The following is a 17,665-nucleotide window of genomic DNA, read 5'->3' as shown; positions in this document are numbered from 1 at the left end:
CCCTACCCGCGGCTGCCCAGAGAGACAATACAGCCAGCAGCCGGAGGCACCTCCAGGGAACGGGACCTTCCCGTTTGGGACCCTACACATGATTCAGGGGAACTCAGACTGTGAGCTCCCTACCCGCCCGCCCTCCCAGGTGCTGCTGGCACCGTGTTCCCAGGAGAACAGTGCCGATTCAGAGGCTGAGAGACATAGACCCAGCTTGGGCTCCCTGTGGGTAAATTGGGACCGGAAATCCTCTCCCTGGTGGGGATACAGTTTGAACTCTGGGACCCAGAGGTCCGACCTACAGACCAGATCCCCTGCACCAAGGACTAGCATTGCCCGGGGCACAGAAGGGTTATACGTGAACAGCCTACTGAGGTGTGTGTGCCTCCAGGGGCAGATCGGCATCCTAGAGGGCAACCCTCCTCCCAGGAGGAGGCCGTGCGCCCAACCCAGGTGGCGTTCCTGTGCAGGGAACCTCCTCGCCGGCATCACAGTCCAGGGAGGCCTGGTGGCTTGTGGTCTGGCCTGCTAGCAGAGGCCCAGGAGTAGCTGCGGAGTTAGGGAGGGTGGAAAGAAGCGAGGCCCGCTCCAGACTGCGGGTCTCAGAGAGCCCCACCCCCACACACAGACTTTCTGGCTGAGTGGGAACATTCCAGCCCCGCCATGACAGCTTTCCCTGGAAGCAGAGTCCAGAACTTTGACCCCTGCTAACGGCCTGAGGGCAGGCTTACCCAACCCAGCACCGACCAGAACAAGAGCTGTTAACAGGACACAAAATCAACAGCATAGCCTGTTCCTCCAAGCAAACGCCACCTACTGACAGGGACAGCATCTTGCACAGCCTTTCCACGGCACCCACTGACTCAATATACAGGGAGTGGTCCAATTTCACCCACAGGCACCACCTAACGCCTCAGAAACTAAACAAGGTGTGTGAATACCCAAACAATAACTTAAGGAAAGAAACAACAACTGATCAACATGGGAAGAAATCAGCGAAAGAACTCAGGAAATATGAAGAACCAAACGGAAAACACACTCCCAAAGAGGAGCACCAGCCCCCTAGAAACGGACACCAACCAAAATCAGGCAACCAATATGACAGAAGAGGAATTTCGTATGTGGATCATAAGAACACTCACCCAGCTGAAACAACAACTCAATAACCAACACAAAGAAACCACAAAAAGCCTCCAGGATATGGGAAAAGAAATAGACACAATGAAGAAAAGTGTAACCGAACTCCTGGAAATGAAGAATCAATTCAAGGAACTACAAAATACAGTGGAAAGTCTCAAGAACAGGGTAGATCAAACAGAAGAAAGAATCTCAGAGCTTGAAGATAACACCCTCCAATTAAATAAATCAGTCACAGAAATAGAGCAGAGAAACAAGAGAAAAGAGCAAAGCCTACAAGAGCTGTGGGATTATGTGAAGAAACCTAATGTGAGGGTCATAGGGTTACAAGAAGGGGAAGAAGACAACACTCAAGGGTTGGACAAGCTGTTTGAAGATATAATAGAGGAAAATTTCCCAGGCCTTGCTCAAAATCTTGATATACAAGTTCAAGAAGCTCAGAGGACCCCTGGGAGATTCAATGCAAACAGGAAGACGTCACAACATACAGTCATCAGACTGACCAAAGTATCAACTAAAGAGGCCCTTCTAAGAGCTATAAGACAAAGGAAGCAAGTAACTTACAAGGGAAAGCCAATTCGAATAACATCAGACTTCTCTAATGAGACTTTACAAGCAAGGAGAGACTGGGGCCCCATTCTCACTCTTTTGAAACAAAACAATGCCCAGCCTAGAATATTATTCCCTGCAAAACTAAGCTTCGTATATGAAGGAGAAATAAAAACATTCTCAGACAAGCAAAGGCTCAGAGAATTCACCAAGACAAGACCAGCCCTACAAGAAGTACTTAAAACAGCGTTATGCACGGAACATCATAATAATAACCCACGAATATAAAAACAACCAAAACCCAAAGATATTAAAGGCCAGATATTACAATGGCTCAAGACAGAAATCATAGCAACAACATCCAACCCAACAGAATGATCAGTAATCTACCTTACCTATCAGTTCTCTCAATAAATGTGAATGGCTTAAACTCTCCACTCAAGAGACATAGGCTGGCTGAATGGATAAGAAAATACAGGCCAAGTATATGCTGTCTTCAGGAAACACATCTAACCTGCAAGGATGCATATAGACTAAAAATAAAAGGGTGGAGATCAATATTCCAAGCAAATAGAAGCCAAAAGAAGGCTGGTGTGGCAGTTCTAATTTCAGACGATTTAGTTTTTAAACCAACAAAAGTAGTAAAAGACAAAGAGGGTCATTATATAATGGTGAAGGGCACAGTCCAACAAGAAGAGATAACAATTTTAAATATATATGCACCCAACTTAGGTGCACCCAGATTCATAAAGCAAACCTTACTGGAGCTAAGCAAATGGATTAATAGCAACTCCATAATCGCCGGAGATTTCAACACCCCACTGACGGCACGAGACAGATCCTCCAAACAGAAAATTAATAAAGAAATAATGGACTTAAACAAAACTCTAGAACAATTGGGCCTGACAGACATCTACAGAACATTCTACTCAAAATCCACTGAATATACGTTCTTCTCATCAGCTCACGGGACATTCTCTAAGATTGACCATATCCTAGGACACAAAGAAAATCTCAAGAAATTTAAAAAAATAGAAATCATACCATGTATCTTCTCAGATCACAGTGGAATAAAACTAGAAATCAACCCTAACAGAAACACACATTTCTACACAAAAAAGTGGAAATTAAACAACCTCCTACTAAATGATTACTTTGTAAATGAAGAAATCAAGACGAAAATAAAAAACTTCTATGAAGAAAACGACAATGGAGAGACAAGTTATCAACTCCTCTGGGACACAGCTAAAGCAGTTCTGAGAGGAAAGTTTATCTCCATAAATGCCTATAACCAAAAGACAAAAAGATCACAAATAGACAATCTAAGGAAACAACTCAAAGAGCTGGAAAAAGAAGAACAGACCAACCCCAAACCCAGCAGAAGAAGTGAAATCAACAAGATCAAATCAGAACTAAACGAAATTGAAAACAGGGAAACTATTCAGGAGATTAATAAAACAAAAAGCTGGTTCTTTGAAAAAATAAACAAAATTGACACACCATTGGCTAAGCTAACGAAAAGCAGAAAAGAGAAATCTCTAATAAGCTCCATCAGGAATAAAAAAGGAGATATCACAACTGATCCCAAAGAGATACAAGATACAATTTATGAATACTACAAAAATCTTTATGCACACAAACTGGAAAATGTGGAGGAAATGGACAAATTTCTAGAAACACACAGCCTCCCTAGGCTCAACCAGGAAGAAACAGATTCCCTGAACAGACCAATCTCAACAGCTGAAATAGAAACAGCAATTAAAAATCTCCCTAAAAAGAAAAGTCCTGGTCCAGATGGCTTCACACCTGAATTTTACCATACTTACAAAGAAGAACTAGTACCTATCTTGCAGAAACTATTCCACAACATCGAGAAGAACGGAAACCTCCCCAACACCTTTTATGAAGCAAATATTACTCTGATACCAAAACCAGGAAAGGATGCAACAAAAAAAGAAAACTACAGACCAATATCCCTAATGAATATAGATGCAAAAATTTTCAACAAAATCTTAGCTAACCGAATCCAGACACTTATCAAAAAAATAATCCACCACGACCAAGTGGGCTTCATCCCAGGGATGCAGGGATGGTTCCACATACGTAAATCTATAAATGCAATTCACCACATAAACAGAAGCAAAAACAAAGACCACATGATTCTTTCAATAGATGCAGAAAAAGCTTTTGACAAAATTCAACACCCTTTCATGATATGAACACTTAAGAAAATAGGCATAGAAGGGACATACCTAAAAATGATACAAGCCATATATGACAGACCCATAGCCAACATCATACTGAATGGGGAAAGATTGAAATCATTCCCACTTAGAACTGGAACCAGACAAGGCTGCCCACTATCTCCACTTCTGTTCAACATAGTACTGGAAGTCTTGGCTACAGCAATCAGACAGGAAAATGGAATCAAAGGTATCCAAATAGGGGCAGAAGAGATCAAACTTTCACTGTTTGCTGATGATATGATATTGTATCTAGAAAACCCCAAGGATTCAACCAAGAAACTCCTGGAACTGATCAATGAATTTAGTAAAGTCTCAGGATACAAAATCAATACACAGAAATCAGAGGCATTCATATACGCCAACAATCTAATTGAGAACCAAATCAATGACTCAATTCCCTTCACAATAGCAACAAAGAAATTAAAGTACCTAGGAATTTACTTAACCAAGGACGTAAAAGACCTCTACAGGGAGAACTATGAAACACTGAAGAAGGAAATAGCAGAGGATGTAAACAGATGGAAATCCATACCATGCTCGTGGATCGGCAGACTCAATATCATCAAAATGTCTATACTACCCAAACTGATCTACAGATTCAATGCAATACCTATTAAAATCCCATCAGCATTCTTCACAGATATAGAAAAAACAATTTTACGCTTTCTATGGAACCAAAGAAGACCCCAAATATCAAGAGCAATTCTAGGCAACAAAAACAAAATGGGAGGCATTAATATGCCAGATATCAAACTATACTACAAAGCTGTAGTAATTAAAACAATATGGTATTGGCACAAAAACAGGAATATTGACCAGTGGAACAGATGTGAGAATCCTGATATAAAACCATCCTCATATAGCCATCTCATCTTTGACAAAGCAGACAAAAACATACGCTGGGGAAAAGAATCCCTCTTCAATAAATGGTGCTGGGAAAACTGGATAGCCACCTGTAGAAGGCTAAAACAGGACCCACACCTTTCACCTCTCACAAAAACCAACTCACGCTGGATAACAGACTTAAACCTAAGGTATGAAACTATTAGGACTCTAGAGGAAAAAGTTGGAAACACTCTCCTAGACATCGGCCTGGGCAAAGAGTTTATGAAGAAGTCCCCAAAGGCAATCACAGCAGCAACAAAAATAAATAAATGGGACATGATCAAACTACAAAGCTTCTGCACAGCCAAAGAAATAGTCATCAAAGTAAACAGACAACCTACAGAATGGGAGAAAATTTTTGCATCCTATGCATCTGATAAGGGACTGATAACTAGAATATACTTAGAACTCACGAAAATAAGGAAGAAAAAATCAAATAACCCCATTAAAAAGTGGGCAAAGGACTTGAACAGAAATTTTTCTAAAGAAGACAGAAGAATGGCCAACAAACATATGAAGAAATGCTCAACATCTCTAATTATCAGGGAAATGCAAATCAAAAACTACAATGAGATATCACTTAACCCCAGTGAGAATGGCCTTTATCAAAAAATCTCCAAACAATAAATGCTGGCGTGGTTGCGGAGAGAGAGGAACACTCCTACACTGCTGGTGGGACTGCAAACTAGTTCAACCTCTGTGGAAAGCAATATGGAGATACCTTAAAGCAATACAAGTGAATCTACCATTTGATCCAGCAATCCCATTGCTGGGCATCTACCCAAGAGATCCAATGACACTCTACAAAAAAGACACCTGCACTCGAATGTTTATAGCAGCACAATTCATAATTGCAAGGCTGTGGAAACAGCCCAAGTGCCCATCAATCCAAGAATGGATTAATAAAATGTGGTATATGTATACTATGGAGTACTATTCAGCTCTAAGAAACAATGGTGATATAGCACATCTTATATTTTCCTGGTTAGAGCTGGAACCCATACTACTAAGTGAAGTATCCCAAGAATGGAAAAACAAGCACCAGATATATTCTCCAGCAAACTGGTATTAACTGAGTAGCACCTAAGTGGACACATAGGTACTACAGTAATAGGGTATTGGGCAGGTGGGAGGGGGGAGGGGGGCGGGTATATACATACATAATGAGTGAGATGTGCACCATGGGGGATGGTCATGATGGAGACTCAGACTTTTGGGGGGAGGGGGGGAAATGGGCATTTATTGAAACCTTAAAATCTGTACCCCCATAATATGCCGAAATAAAAAAAAATGTAAAAAAAAAAAAAAAGAATATACAGATGCTCAGGCTCTATCCAAGACTAATTAAGTTAGAATCCTGAGTGGGATTCTGGCATTAATACTCTTTGAAAAACTTCCCAAGATGTTTCAATGTGTAGCCAGGCTTCAAAACCACTGATGGAGGTGCACAGAGAACTTTATGACGGCCATGCCACCAGTTGTCCCTAGTACTGACATAGTTTTACCCTACCACAAAATTTTGAGCCCCTTCTAAAAGGCTTTCTTTCTATAATGTTCTGCTTTTACATATATCTTTAGGTTCAGGCCTATGAAATTTATGATAGACAAATACTTGTCTAATTGCTCATTTTCCTGACTAGGAAACCTGCTACCCTCCAGTGAATTTAAATTCAAGATATTTCTGTGACCAATACAGCAAAAGAAGTCAAGTTTTGCTAGGGGTAAAATCACATGGTATTTATTGAAGTCTTTGTGGATGATGATACAAAAACCATTTCCTCAAACAAATAAGAGGCAAGGAATGAGTTTGTAAGAAGGAGGAAATGATGGATAACTCAAAATCACATTTAAAAATACTAATCAAACTATACAAAACCTGAACTTTGTGTAAACTTACCTTTTAAAAATTTATACTCAACCCTTAAGAATGTATTTACCCATTCTATAAATTATCTTATAGAAATGTACAGAAATAATATAATCATGAGTTCAATTTAGCAATATCAATAAAATATGTAACAATGAATAAAAAGATTGTTATTTTAAAATGATCTGTCACTGTCTACTTAGCTGAGTACTCTTTGCTTCAAACACTACAATAGAACCTGAGCTAAAGAACTCATATTCATATTCCCAGCAGTATAGTCATTCTCATTAATTCCCCTACCACCCTCTTCCTCTCTCCCCTCTAACCTCTCCACTCTTACTGTTCTGATTTAGCTATAGTGAAGGAGCCACAGAGCTCTTCTTGACTTGTCAAGGCCAGCAGATACTAGTATTTCCAGTAGATATGATGATGAAACTTGTTTGCTATGCCGTTCTTCGAATACGTAAGTATTTGTTGTTTAATAATTGTTATCTTTTAAGAAATGACCTGTTATCACTATTTTAATTACAGTTAATCTTCACAGAACAATCTAGAATTGATTAGGCATTAATAACTTTCTCTTACCTGAGAAGAGAGGGGCTACCAATTTGTTTTATGCATAGTTTCTTAAAAGATTATTATAGGTTTTTCATTATTACCAGAGGATTAGCATAACTAATTGTAATTTACACAGCTACCTGAATACAAAGCAAAGCTCAGACTATTTGAGAGCCAGGAACACCCTGCAACTCCGAAGTTCTAGTTCTGAATCTAGTTCTTACAGTACTAGATACTGTAAGAATAAAAATGATAGAGACTATATTACCAACAAGCTCATGGAACAGTAGATTGCAGCAATCTATCAATGATAATGCATTTTCAGAGAACAAATGTTACAGTAAATAATTTCTTCTTCAAAGAAGATTACATTGATGTATCACCACTTAGGGAAGAAAATAAAATTCCTAGGAAGCCTGCCTTATGGAGAGCTTCAATTTATAAGCACCATAATGTGTGTCAATAAGGAAATCAGCTTCCTAAATCAAGAAGCAACTTCCCAGCAACAAGCTAGTGCAGGTAAGGCCTAGGATTGCAAAAAATAGACAAAAATTCAATGTCTTTGAAAAATATATTGTTCAGCTTGAGAATATTTTTAATAAACTACTAGGCCACACTGAGACCATACTGGAAAAACAAAGAGTGTCAATTCTATGTAAATAAAGACATGCTTGAGTGCTTACTCTGTTTGTAATTGTCCCAATAGACTTGTTTGTGCTATCTGATACCTTTTACTTAAGAAACAGGAAAGTGAAGGGTGAGCAGTGCCTTGTGATTGATTAGCCTGTGAATAAAACTAAGCCAGTCCAACAGACACAAATAGATATTTTACAAAAGAAGAGATGCAAATGGCCAAAAAACATATGAAAAATCCTCATCATTGATCATTAAAACCACAATGAGATACCATCTTACCCCAGTCAGAATGACAATTATTAAAAAATTTAAAAAAAGATGTTGATGTGGGTGCTGAGAAAAGAAAATGCTTATTCATTGTTGGTGGGAATGTAAATTAGTACAATCTCTATGAAAAACATGATGGAAGTTCCTTAAAGAACTACAAGTAGACTGACCACTCAATCCAGCAATCCTACTACTAGGTATCTACCCAGAGGAAAAGAAGTCATTTTATCAAAAAGATACAAGTACTTGTATGTTTATTGTAGCACAATTCATAATTATAAAGATATGGAATCAACCTAAGTGCCCATGACTTGATGAGTGGATTAAAAATTTGATATGTGGGATACACACACATACACACACGCACACCATGGAATACTATTTAGCCATAAAGAAGAATGAAATAATGTCTTTCACAGCAATTGGGATGGAACTGGAAGCCATTATCTTAAGTATTTCAGGAACAGAAAAACAAATACCTGCATACACTCACTTATAAGTGCAAGCTAAGAAATGGGTACATGTGGTCATACAGAGTAGTATAATAGACTTTGGAAACTCAGAAGGTAAGAGGGTAGGAGGAGGGTGACGGATCAAAAATTACCTATTGGGTACAATGTATACAATTTGGATGATGGGTACACTAAAAGCCCTGTCTTTACCACTATACAATGCATCAGTGTATCAAAAAATCATTTGTACCTCCTAAATCTCACCTCATGTACTTGCTATTACATTGGAACTAAATGATGAGCACACATGTGGACAGTGGGAAGTAAAACTCAGCAGAAATCAAGCAGTAGGGAGGGGAAGAAGGGGATGGGTGAAAACCTACCTAACAGGTACAATTAACATGCAAGCATTACAAAAGCTATCCATGTAACCAAAAACATTTGTAACCTATTAATATTTTGAAATAAAACAAATAAATAAAAACATAACTCAATGGTAAAAAAAAAAAAAAAAGAAAGAAAGAAATAAAGAAACGAGCAAACATCATCCAAGGATTTTACCTCTTCTGAGACAGGAATTGTTAACAGAAGTACTGATTTGTTATTGTCTTTATTTGGAGAGTTAAGTATGGTTAAAGAGATGTATATGGGTGCCAGTTGATAAGTGGTGAACTTGTGATGGTTAATTTTAGGTGTCAACTTTACTGGATTAAAGAATACCTAAAAACTTGAAAAAGAAAAAACAGAAGCTGAAGAGGCAAGGAAGGATTCCTCCCCTTGAGCCTTAGGAGAAAGTATGGCCCTGAGGCATCTTAATTTCAAACTTCAGAACTCTAGAGGTATGAAAGAATAAACTTTTGTTGTTTTCTGCTACCCCGTTTGTGGTAATTTGATATGGCAGCCCTAGGAAAAACTAACATAAGGGAAGAGGGTGACAATAACAATATGGAGCAACAGGTAGTCCCTCCCACTGAAAAGGAAGACTATGGAATCCTCTCTTATGGAGAATACCATCTGGAAAAAAAAGAAAATACTAATAACAATAATAGCAAACATATAGCACATATTGTTTGCCAGGCAATGATCTAAATTCATTTACTCTTCACAACAGCCCTGCAATAGAAACATTACTGCTTTTTTTTAAGCCACCTTATTGAGGTATGATTAATATAAATAAGCTGTACATGTTTAATGTATATACCTGATAAGTCTGGAGATAAGTATACACCTGTGAAACATAACCACAATCTATACCATAACCTAACCATCACCTTTACAAGTTTCCTCCTGCCTTCTCATAATATTAAGTACATGATAAAAACATTTAGGAGGCCGGGCGCGGTGGCTCACGCCTGTAATCCTAGCTCTTGGGAGGCCGAGGCGGGCGGATTGCTCAAGGTCAGGAGTTCAAAACCAGCCTGAGTAAGAGCGAGACCCCGTCTCTACTATAAATAGAAAGAAATTAATTGGCCAACTGATATATATATAAAAAATTAGCCGGGCATGGTGGCTCATGCCTGTAGTCCCAGCTACTCGGGAGGCTGAGGCAGAAGGATCGCTCAAGCCTAGGAGTTTGAGGTTGCTGTGAGCGAGGCTGACGCCACGGCACTCACTCTAGCCTGGACAAAAAAGTGAGACTCTGTCTCAAAAAAAAAAAAAAAAAAAACATTTAGGATAAGTTCTACCCTCTTAGCAAGTTTTACGTACATAATATAGTATTGTTAACTACAAGCACTATGTTGTACAGATCTTTGGGACTTATTCATCTTGTATAAAAAAAAATTTGTTCCCTTCGACTGTACCTGTCCATTTCCCCCTTTACCACTCGCAGCCATTCAACTCTGCTCCTATGAGTTTGACTATTTTAGAATCATCCTATAAAAGTCATATTATGTAGTATTTGTCCTTTGATATCTGGCTTATTTCACTTAGTATAGGCCCTCTTTTAACAAAAAAGAAAACTGAGATCTAATTTGTCCACTTACTACTTATATGTCATGTAAGTAGTAAGTGGCAGAACCAAGAAGCTAATTCAGGCAGTCTGGCTTCAGAATACAAACTCTTAACCACTATACTATGTTTGTCTTTCAGCAAAACTAAGATGGAAAGCAGTAATAGAAAAAGAGGGAAAGTGTAGAGAGACAGACAGATGTAGACCTGACAGCATTTGCAGTCCTGTTTCCAGTTGTCTCTGATTTTCTTGAAAGTTAGTTATATGTAAGTCAGTAAACTTCCTCTTTTGCCTAAACTAATTCAAATTCCATTTTTCTCTTTAACACCATATCAATATACCACTACCATATAGCTGAAAGTTAAGTGATAGAAACTGAAAAGCAATAGAAAATTGTATATGTTATAGAAAAAGTTTTTTGTATCACTCACCTTTAATTTACTAAAGTACACTTGCAGGCTGTTCACAGGGGCTAGGATTTTGGTAGATACCTGATATGAAGTCATGAAAAGTTAAGACTTAATATCCCTAAAATCTAAAAAATCTCTTAAAATTGAGAAGAAAAACAATATCACAAATAGAAAAATAGGCAAAATGAAAAGATCATGAGGAGAAGAAATGGTCAATGGCCATTAAATATAGGAAAAGATGTTCTGTTCATAATGAAAACATATAAATCAACATTTCTCACCTGTCAAACAAATATTTAAAATTTGACCACATAATCTTCTTAATCAACCTACCAGGAGACAGGCACTATCATAGCTTATTGATGGGAATACAAAAGGATTATTCCCTGTGGATGGAAAATAACAATATATACCATATAATGGTATATATTAAATATAAATTTATCTTTCAACCCAATAATCATACTTCTAGAAATCCATCCCAAAGATACTATGGAAGCAGAATTCTGACACAGCCCCCAAAATTCTCAGGCACAAATACAAGTACTGCTATGAAGAGATTTTTTTTTTTTTTGCAGATATAACTAAAATCCATAATCAGTTGACTTTAAGATAGGAGATTATTGGAGTGGGTCTGAACTAACAGCATGAGCAATTTAAAAGCAGAGTCTTCTCTGACTGGTCATAAAACAGAAATTCAGAGAGATTCAAAAAATGAAAAGGATCTGCTATGAGGAAAGTTATCCATTGCTCAAATGGAAGGGGTCACAAGACAAAAACTTGACAGCAGCCCCTAGAAACTAAAAGTCCCTGGCTAACAGCCAGTAAGTAACCAGGCACTTCAAGTCCTATAACTGCAAGAAACTGAAATCTGCCAAAAACATGAGTATGAAGCAGATTCTCTCCTAGAGACTCCAGACAAGCACTCAGCCTTGCCAACACCTTTAATTTTTTCATGATACTCTGAAAAGAAAACTCAGATATGCTGTGCTGGACTTCTGACCTACAAAACTGTGAGTTAATGAATGGGTGCTGTTTTAATCTGCTAAATTTATAGGAATTTGTTACACAGCAATAGAAAAAAATACATAGACACCTTGGTGAATATAAGCTAAGGCTACTAATTTTGACATCATTTATAATGGCAAAAGATTTGAAAGAACCCAAGTCTACCAATAAGAGACTGGATAAACTCTAGCACATCTACACAATGGAGTCGTATGCACCTTTGGACAAAAGGATAAGAAAGAGCTCTATATACTGCTATGAAGTAATCTCTAAGACAGGTAATTAAGAGAAAAATTCAAAGGGCAGGGAAGTGTATATAGCATGCTATCTTTGCTTAAGAAATCTGGAGAGAAAGAAACTATATATTTTTTAAAGGACAGTAGAAAAACCAAAAACCAATTTGTTACTTACAGAGAAATGTTGTATAATAGATCTTTTTGCAATGATGTAAATGTTCTCTATCTGTGCTGTCCAATATGGTAGCTGCTAGCAATATATGACTACTGAGTATATGAACTCGAAATGTGACTATTACTTGAAATAAATTTCTAATTGCATTTAATTTTAATTAATTTAAATTTACATAGCAACATGTGGTTATGGCTACTATACTGAAGATCAAAATCTGCAAAGTGGGGGAGAATTAATATAGAAGCACATTCTGTAAATGTGCCTACTTATATACTGGAATCAAATAATTGTTTCCCATAATTAAAAAATACAAAATTAAAAACAAGAAATAAAGTAAAAATAATCTCTCTAAATTTAAAACATTCTGAAACAAACCTATCTACCAATTTAGTAACATAACCAGGCACAGTAGAGATTTACTTAGATCAAGTGATTTTAAAACACAGTATTTTTTTATTATAAATCCCCAGCGGCACATATTCTAAGGACAAAAAGAACTGAAAAGAAATGTCAATATGTATTCATTCATCTTATTTTGAAGCTATTATATATACATTGCACAAAAAAGCAAATAAACAATTTTGCTCATGTTATGAAAATCTTAGGAAACAAGCTTTTCCGTGAAAGAAAAAAGAAATATAAGTAGAGAAGCAAGTAAGAAGAAATAATATAAATTCAGGATTAATTTTTCTCTTAACAATAAAAGTATTTATTCCCCTTGGCAGTCCACTGAAAGGCCTATAAATAATAACTCTTAACAGTGAACATTCCTGGTTCCTAAGTTGCAGTTTCTAAATAACACTTCCTACTAAAAGTAACAAAGGCTCTTTGAAGATGGCTGATTCCAAGCCTGAGCCAGAAAATGTACATAATGATTCTAGAACATCTTATATGAGAAAACAAAAAAGCAAAATATCAAATACTGATGTGTACATATCGAAAGGATTTAGCCAAAGAAGGATACTTTGATCATCAAAAGCAATAATAATTATACTAAACACACATGTATATAAAATCCAGAAGTTTCTAACAATAATAAGAATAACAATTGTAACAAAACTTCCCTATTGGAGATTACTGGAGCATCAATTTACTCTAAAATTTATTTACTCTAAAAATTTATAAATAAAGAGGCAAGCATTTATTCTCCCTTTCCTGAAAGAACTGTATTTCAAGGTTACCCTTATTAAATTCCTTATATAAGATTTCCAGGCCAGGCGTGGTGGCTCATGCCTGTAATCCTAGCACTCTGGGAGGCCGAGGCATGCGGATTGCTTGAGGTCAGGAGTTCAAAACCAGCCTGAGCAAGAGCGAGACCCCGTCTCTACTATAAATAGAAAGAAACTAATTGGCCAACTAAGATATATATATAGAAAAAATTAGCCAGGCATGGTGGCGCATGCCTATAGTCCCAGCTACTCGGGAGGCTGAGGCAAGAGGATCACTTGAGCCCAGGAGATTGAGGTTGCTGTGAGCTAGGCTGACGTCAAGGCACTCACTCTAGCCTGGGCAACAAAGTGAGACTCTGTCTCAAAAAAAAAAAAAAAAAGAATTCCAGTTAAACACAAAAAGAACAACAGAATTAACTTCACCATTTCATACCTGCTCATGAAACAATGAATCAGTGCAACACATGACAAACAATCCAGTTTTTCCAATAAATTAATGGCATGGAAACAAAAAGAGAGGGAGAATAAAAGAGACTTAAAAGACTTAAGGATTGAATATAACAGGTGAACCTTGTTTGGATCATGACTTGACCAACTGTAAAACAGATGTGAGATAACTACAGAAGCTTCTCTACAGATTATATATTAGATAATATTAAGATATTATAGCTAATAGTTTAGATATAACAATGCCACCATGGTTTATGGTGGCAATTCAAACCAAAGCAAAATGAAAAAGAGTCCTTATCAGTTATAGGTGCATTCTAAATTATTTAAAGGCAAATTCACATTATGTCTGATATATGCTTTATAATTAAGGAAAAAAAGTAGGAGTAAAAGGCAGGAAATTGGAAAGGAGTGGGAGAATAAATGGAAGAAAACTGACGGAATGTCCATAAAAGCTTAAGTTTAGTGATGGGCATATGGGCGAGTTCATTACGCTATTTTTTAATGTAAATTTTTATTTTATTTTATTTTATTTTTTGTTTTTTTTATTTCGGCATATTATGGGGGTACAGATTTTAAGGTTTCAATAAATGCCCATTTCCCCCCTCCCCCCACAAGTCTGAGTTTCCAGCATGACCATCCCTCAGATGGTGGACATGTCACTCATTATGTATGTATATACCCGCCCCCCCTCCCCTCCCCCCTCCCCAATACAATATTACTGTAGTACCTATGTGTCCACTTAGGTGCTACTCAGTTAATACCAGTTTGCTGGTGAGTATATGTGGTGCTTGTTTTTCCATTCTTGGGATACTTCACTTAGTAGTATGGGTTCCAGCTCTAACCAGGAAAATATAAGATGTGCTATATCACCATTGTTTCTTAGAGCTGAATAGTACTCCATGGTATACATATACCACATTTTATTAATCCATTCTTGGATTGATGGGCACTTGGGCTGTTTCCACAGCCTTGCAATTATGAATTGTGCTGCTATAAACATTCTAGTGCAGGTGTCTTTTTTGTAGAGTGTCATTGGATCTCTTGGGTAGATGCCCAGCAATGGGATTGCTGGATCAAATGGTAGATTCACTTGTATCGCTTTAAGGTATCTCCATATTGCTTTCCACAGAGGTTGAACTAGTTTGCAGTCCCACCAGCAGTGTAGGAGTGTTCCTCTCTCTCCACATCCACGCCAGCATTTGTTATTTGGAGACTTTCTGATAAAGGCCATTCTCACTGGAGTTAAGTGATATCTCATTGTAGTTTTTGATTTGCATTTCCCTGATGATTAGAGATGAAAATGTCCACAATAGACACACATACCCATACATACACACACAGTGATTCCTCAGTATGATTTCCTAAGGTTCCTGCCATGGGACTCTCATCAAAGAAAATAAGAAACTTTTTAAATTAGATCTTCTTGAATAAAGCCTAAGAAGGACTCAACTTATTAAGATTCCATTCATTAAGAGTCTAACCTGTAAGAAATAATAAAGCAATGAGGTTACTAAGAATCTACTATGCTCCTAGTAGAAAAATACAGCTTGATAGAATTTAGAGACAAAAGACAAAACAGAGGTTCATTTTCTCATAGATCCTACAACTTATTAGGAGAGGCAAATAAATGTATAAATAATTATGAAATAATGTGGCATATACTTTATTCATGGAAAAGGTACTATAACAATACATTAAAAGGAACACATGAACTAGAAAGGTAGCCAAGGGGAAATGGCACAGAAGACATCAAAGGAAGTGTGAAGCCTGAAATAATTTCTGAAGCATGGAGGTGCCTATCTAGCCAAAAAGCAAGGTTATCTCTCGGAACTGCACAGAATGAAAGTAGCTTTTCCAAAGACCCTTCAGGTTAAGAGTGGAAGGTATGAAAAGAGAGGGCTTTGAGAAGCAAGGAGAAACTCTATGCCACCTGGTGGGAAAATGAAATCAACAAAGATTTTAAACAATGAAATGACCACATCTGGCTTTCATTTTTTAAAGGACCACTTTGAATTGTGTGAAGATAGATTATAGGTTGAGATTGGGGGGGAAAAAAAAGAGCAGCTAGGAACCCACTGAAGTAATTTAGACAAGAAATAAAGATCTGAGATAAGATGGTCTTAATAACAATGAAATAAAGGAAACAAGATTAAGGTATTAGGGAGGGAAAATCTGTAAGATGGTGATTTATTGCATATATACAGAGAAGAGTCAACAGATTTCTAGCTTATTCAATTGTGTTGATTATGGTATCATACCATAGGAAAAGAGGAAATGGAATTGATTTAGGAAAAAGAAAACATTACATTCAGTTGTAGACATACAAAACCAAGAAGCCTGTGGGTTTTCCAGATGCTCAGCATGTGGTATGAAAGCGAGAATAGATCTGGGAGTCAAGTAATATAGGTCAAAGAATTGTCAGTGTATAACTGAAGCCATAGAATTGAATAAGCTCATTTTGGGGGACATGAAACAGAGGAAGAGAAGTCCACAATGACAACTATGCAGGAGAAACCAAAGTAACTGGAAGAGAACCAGAACTATTAATAAGTAGTGCAATAGCCATTGGAGGGCAGAATGAAAATAAGGAGGAGTAGATCAACTGTGCAATATGCTGCAAAGTGGTAAGTAAGAGGAGGGGGGCAGGTTCCATGAAATTAGGAAATTACATATTTATAGGGTTTTCGTAGAACACTTTTAGTTGGGTAAGATACCAGATTACACTGACTTTCACAGTTGACAGAAGAGAAAAAAAGTGGAGACATCAAGTATACTCAGTTTTTTCAGGAAGAAAGCAAACTATAGAGTGGAAGCTAAAAGAAAACATAGCTCAAGAGAGTAGTTTGTTTTAATAGGAAAGTCTATACATGTTTAAATGATGATGGGAAACAGTGATTCTCCTAAAGGGTTGAAATATAAAGCCCTTGGGAAGAGTGGAGCAATAAAACTGTTTGCAGTTAAGTGTTTTAAAACTAAATAGGAAAAAAATAATTCTTCCATGTAGATATACAAGAAAACTTAAGAAAACAAACATCCAAAACATCATTCTGGATTAAATAATAAAACTCATTAGTACTTATTTACCATAATCCATTTCAATAAAGCCAGTATTAGAAATATTTTTAATAACCATTCACTGGACATCTATTACATGCTGGATGCTAAGGCCATCTAAGGTATTCTACTTTCCCTAAAGTACCCACAGTTTAGTGGGAGAGACAGACACGATAAACTACAGACATACTTCATTTTATTGTCTTGCTTTACTCTGCCTCACAGATAATGTATTTTTGGCACAATGAAGGGGTGCAGCAACTCAACTATGTCCAGCAATGATACTGGTGTCATTTTTCCAGCAGCATGTCCTCACTTTGTGTCTCTGTGTGGCATTCTGGTAATTTTTGCAGTATTTCAAACTTTTCATTATTACTCTATCTTTTATGATGATCTGTAATGAGTGATCTTTGAAGTTACTATTGTAATTGTTTTGAGGTGCCATGAATTGTGGCCATATATGACAGAGAACTTAATGAATAAATGTTATTTGTATTCTGACTGCTCCAACCAGCCATTCTCCTCTCTCTCTCCTTCTCCTCAGTTCTTCCTACTCCCTGAGACACAACAGTATTAAAATTAGGCCAATTAATAATCCTACAATGGCCTTTAAGTGTTCAAGTA

The 17,665-nt window shown here is 37.2% G+C and overlaps 1 protein-coding gene across 1 annotated transcript in view; it reads right to left on the bottom strand.

Annotated features, from left to right (window-relative positions):
- TBC1D32 (TBC1 domain family member 32) overlaps positions 1–17,665 on the bottom strand; it is a 208,319-nt gene that overhangs the window by 104,804 nt on the left and 85,850 nt on the right. The gene's annotated exons all lie outside the window — the stretch shown is intronic.

The sequence above is a fragment of the Microcebus murinus genome, chromosome 5, assembly GCF_040939455.1.
Source record: "Microcebus murinus isolate Inina chromosome 5, M.murinus_Inina_mat1.0, whole genome shotgun sequence".
NCBI classification, from domain to species: Eukaryota; Metazoa; Chordata; class Mammalia; order Primates; family Cheirogaleidae; genus Microcebus; species Microcebus murinus.
Note: the sequence above shows the minus strand (reverse complement) of the source record. Positions and strands in the feature narration are given on the sequence as shown.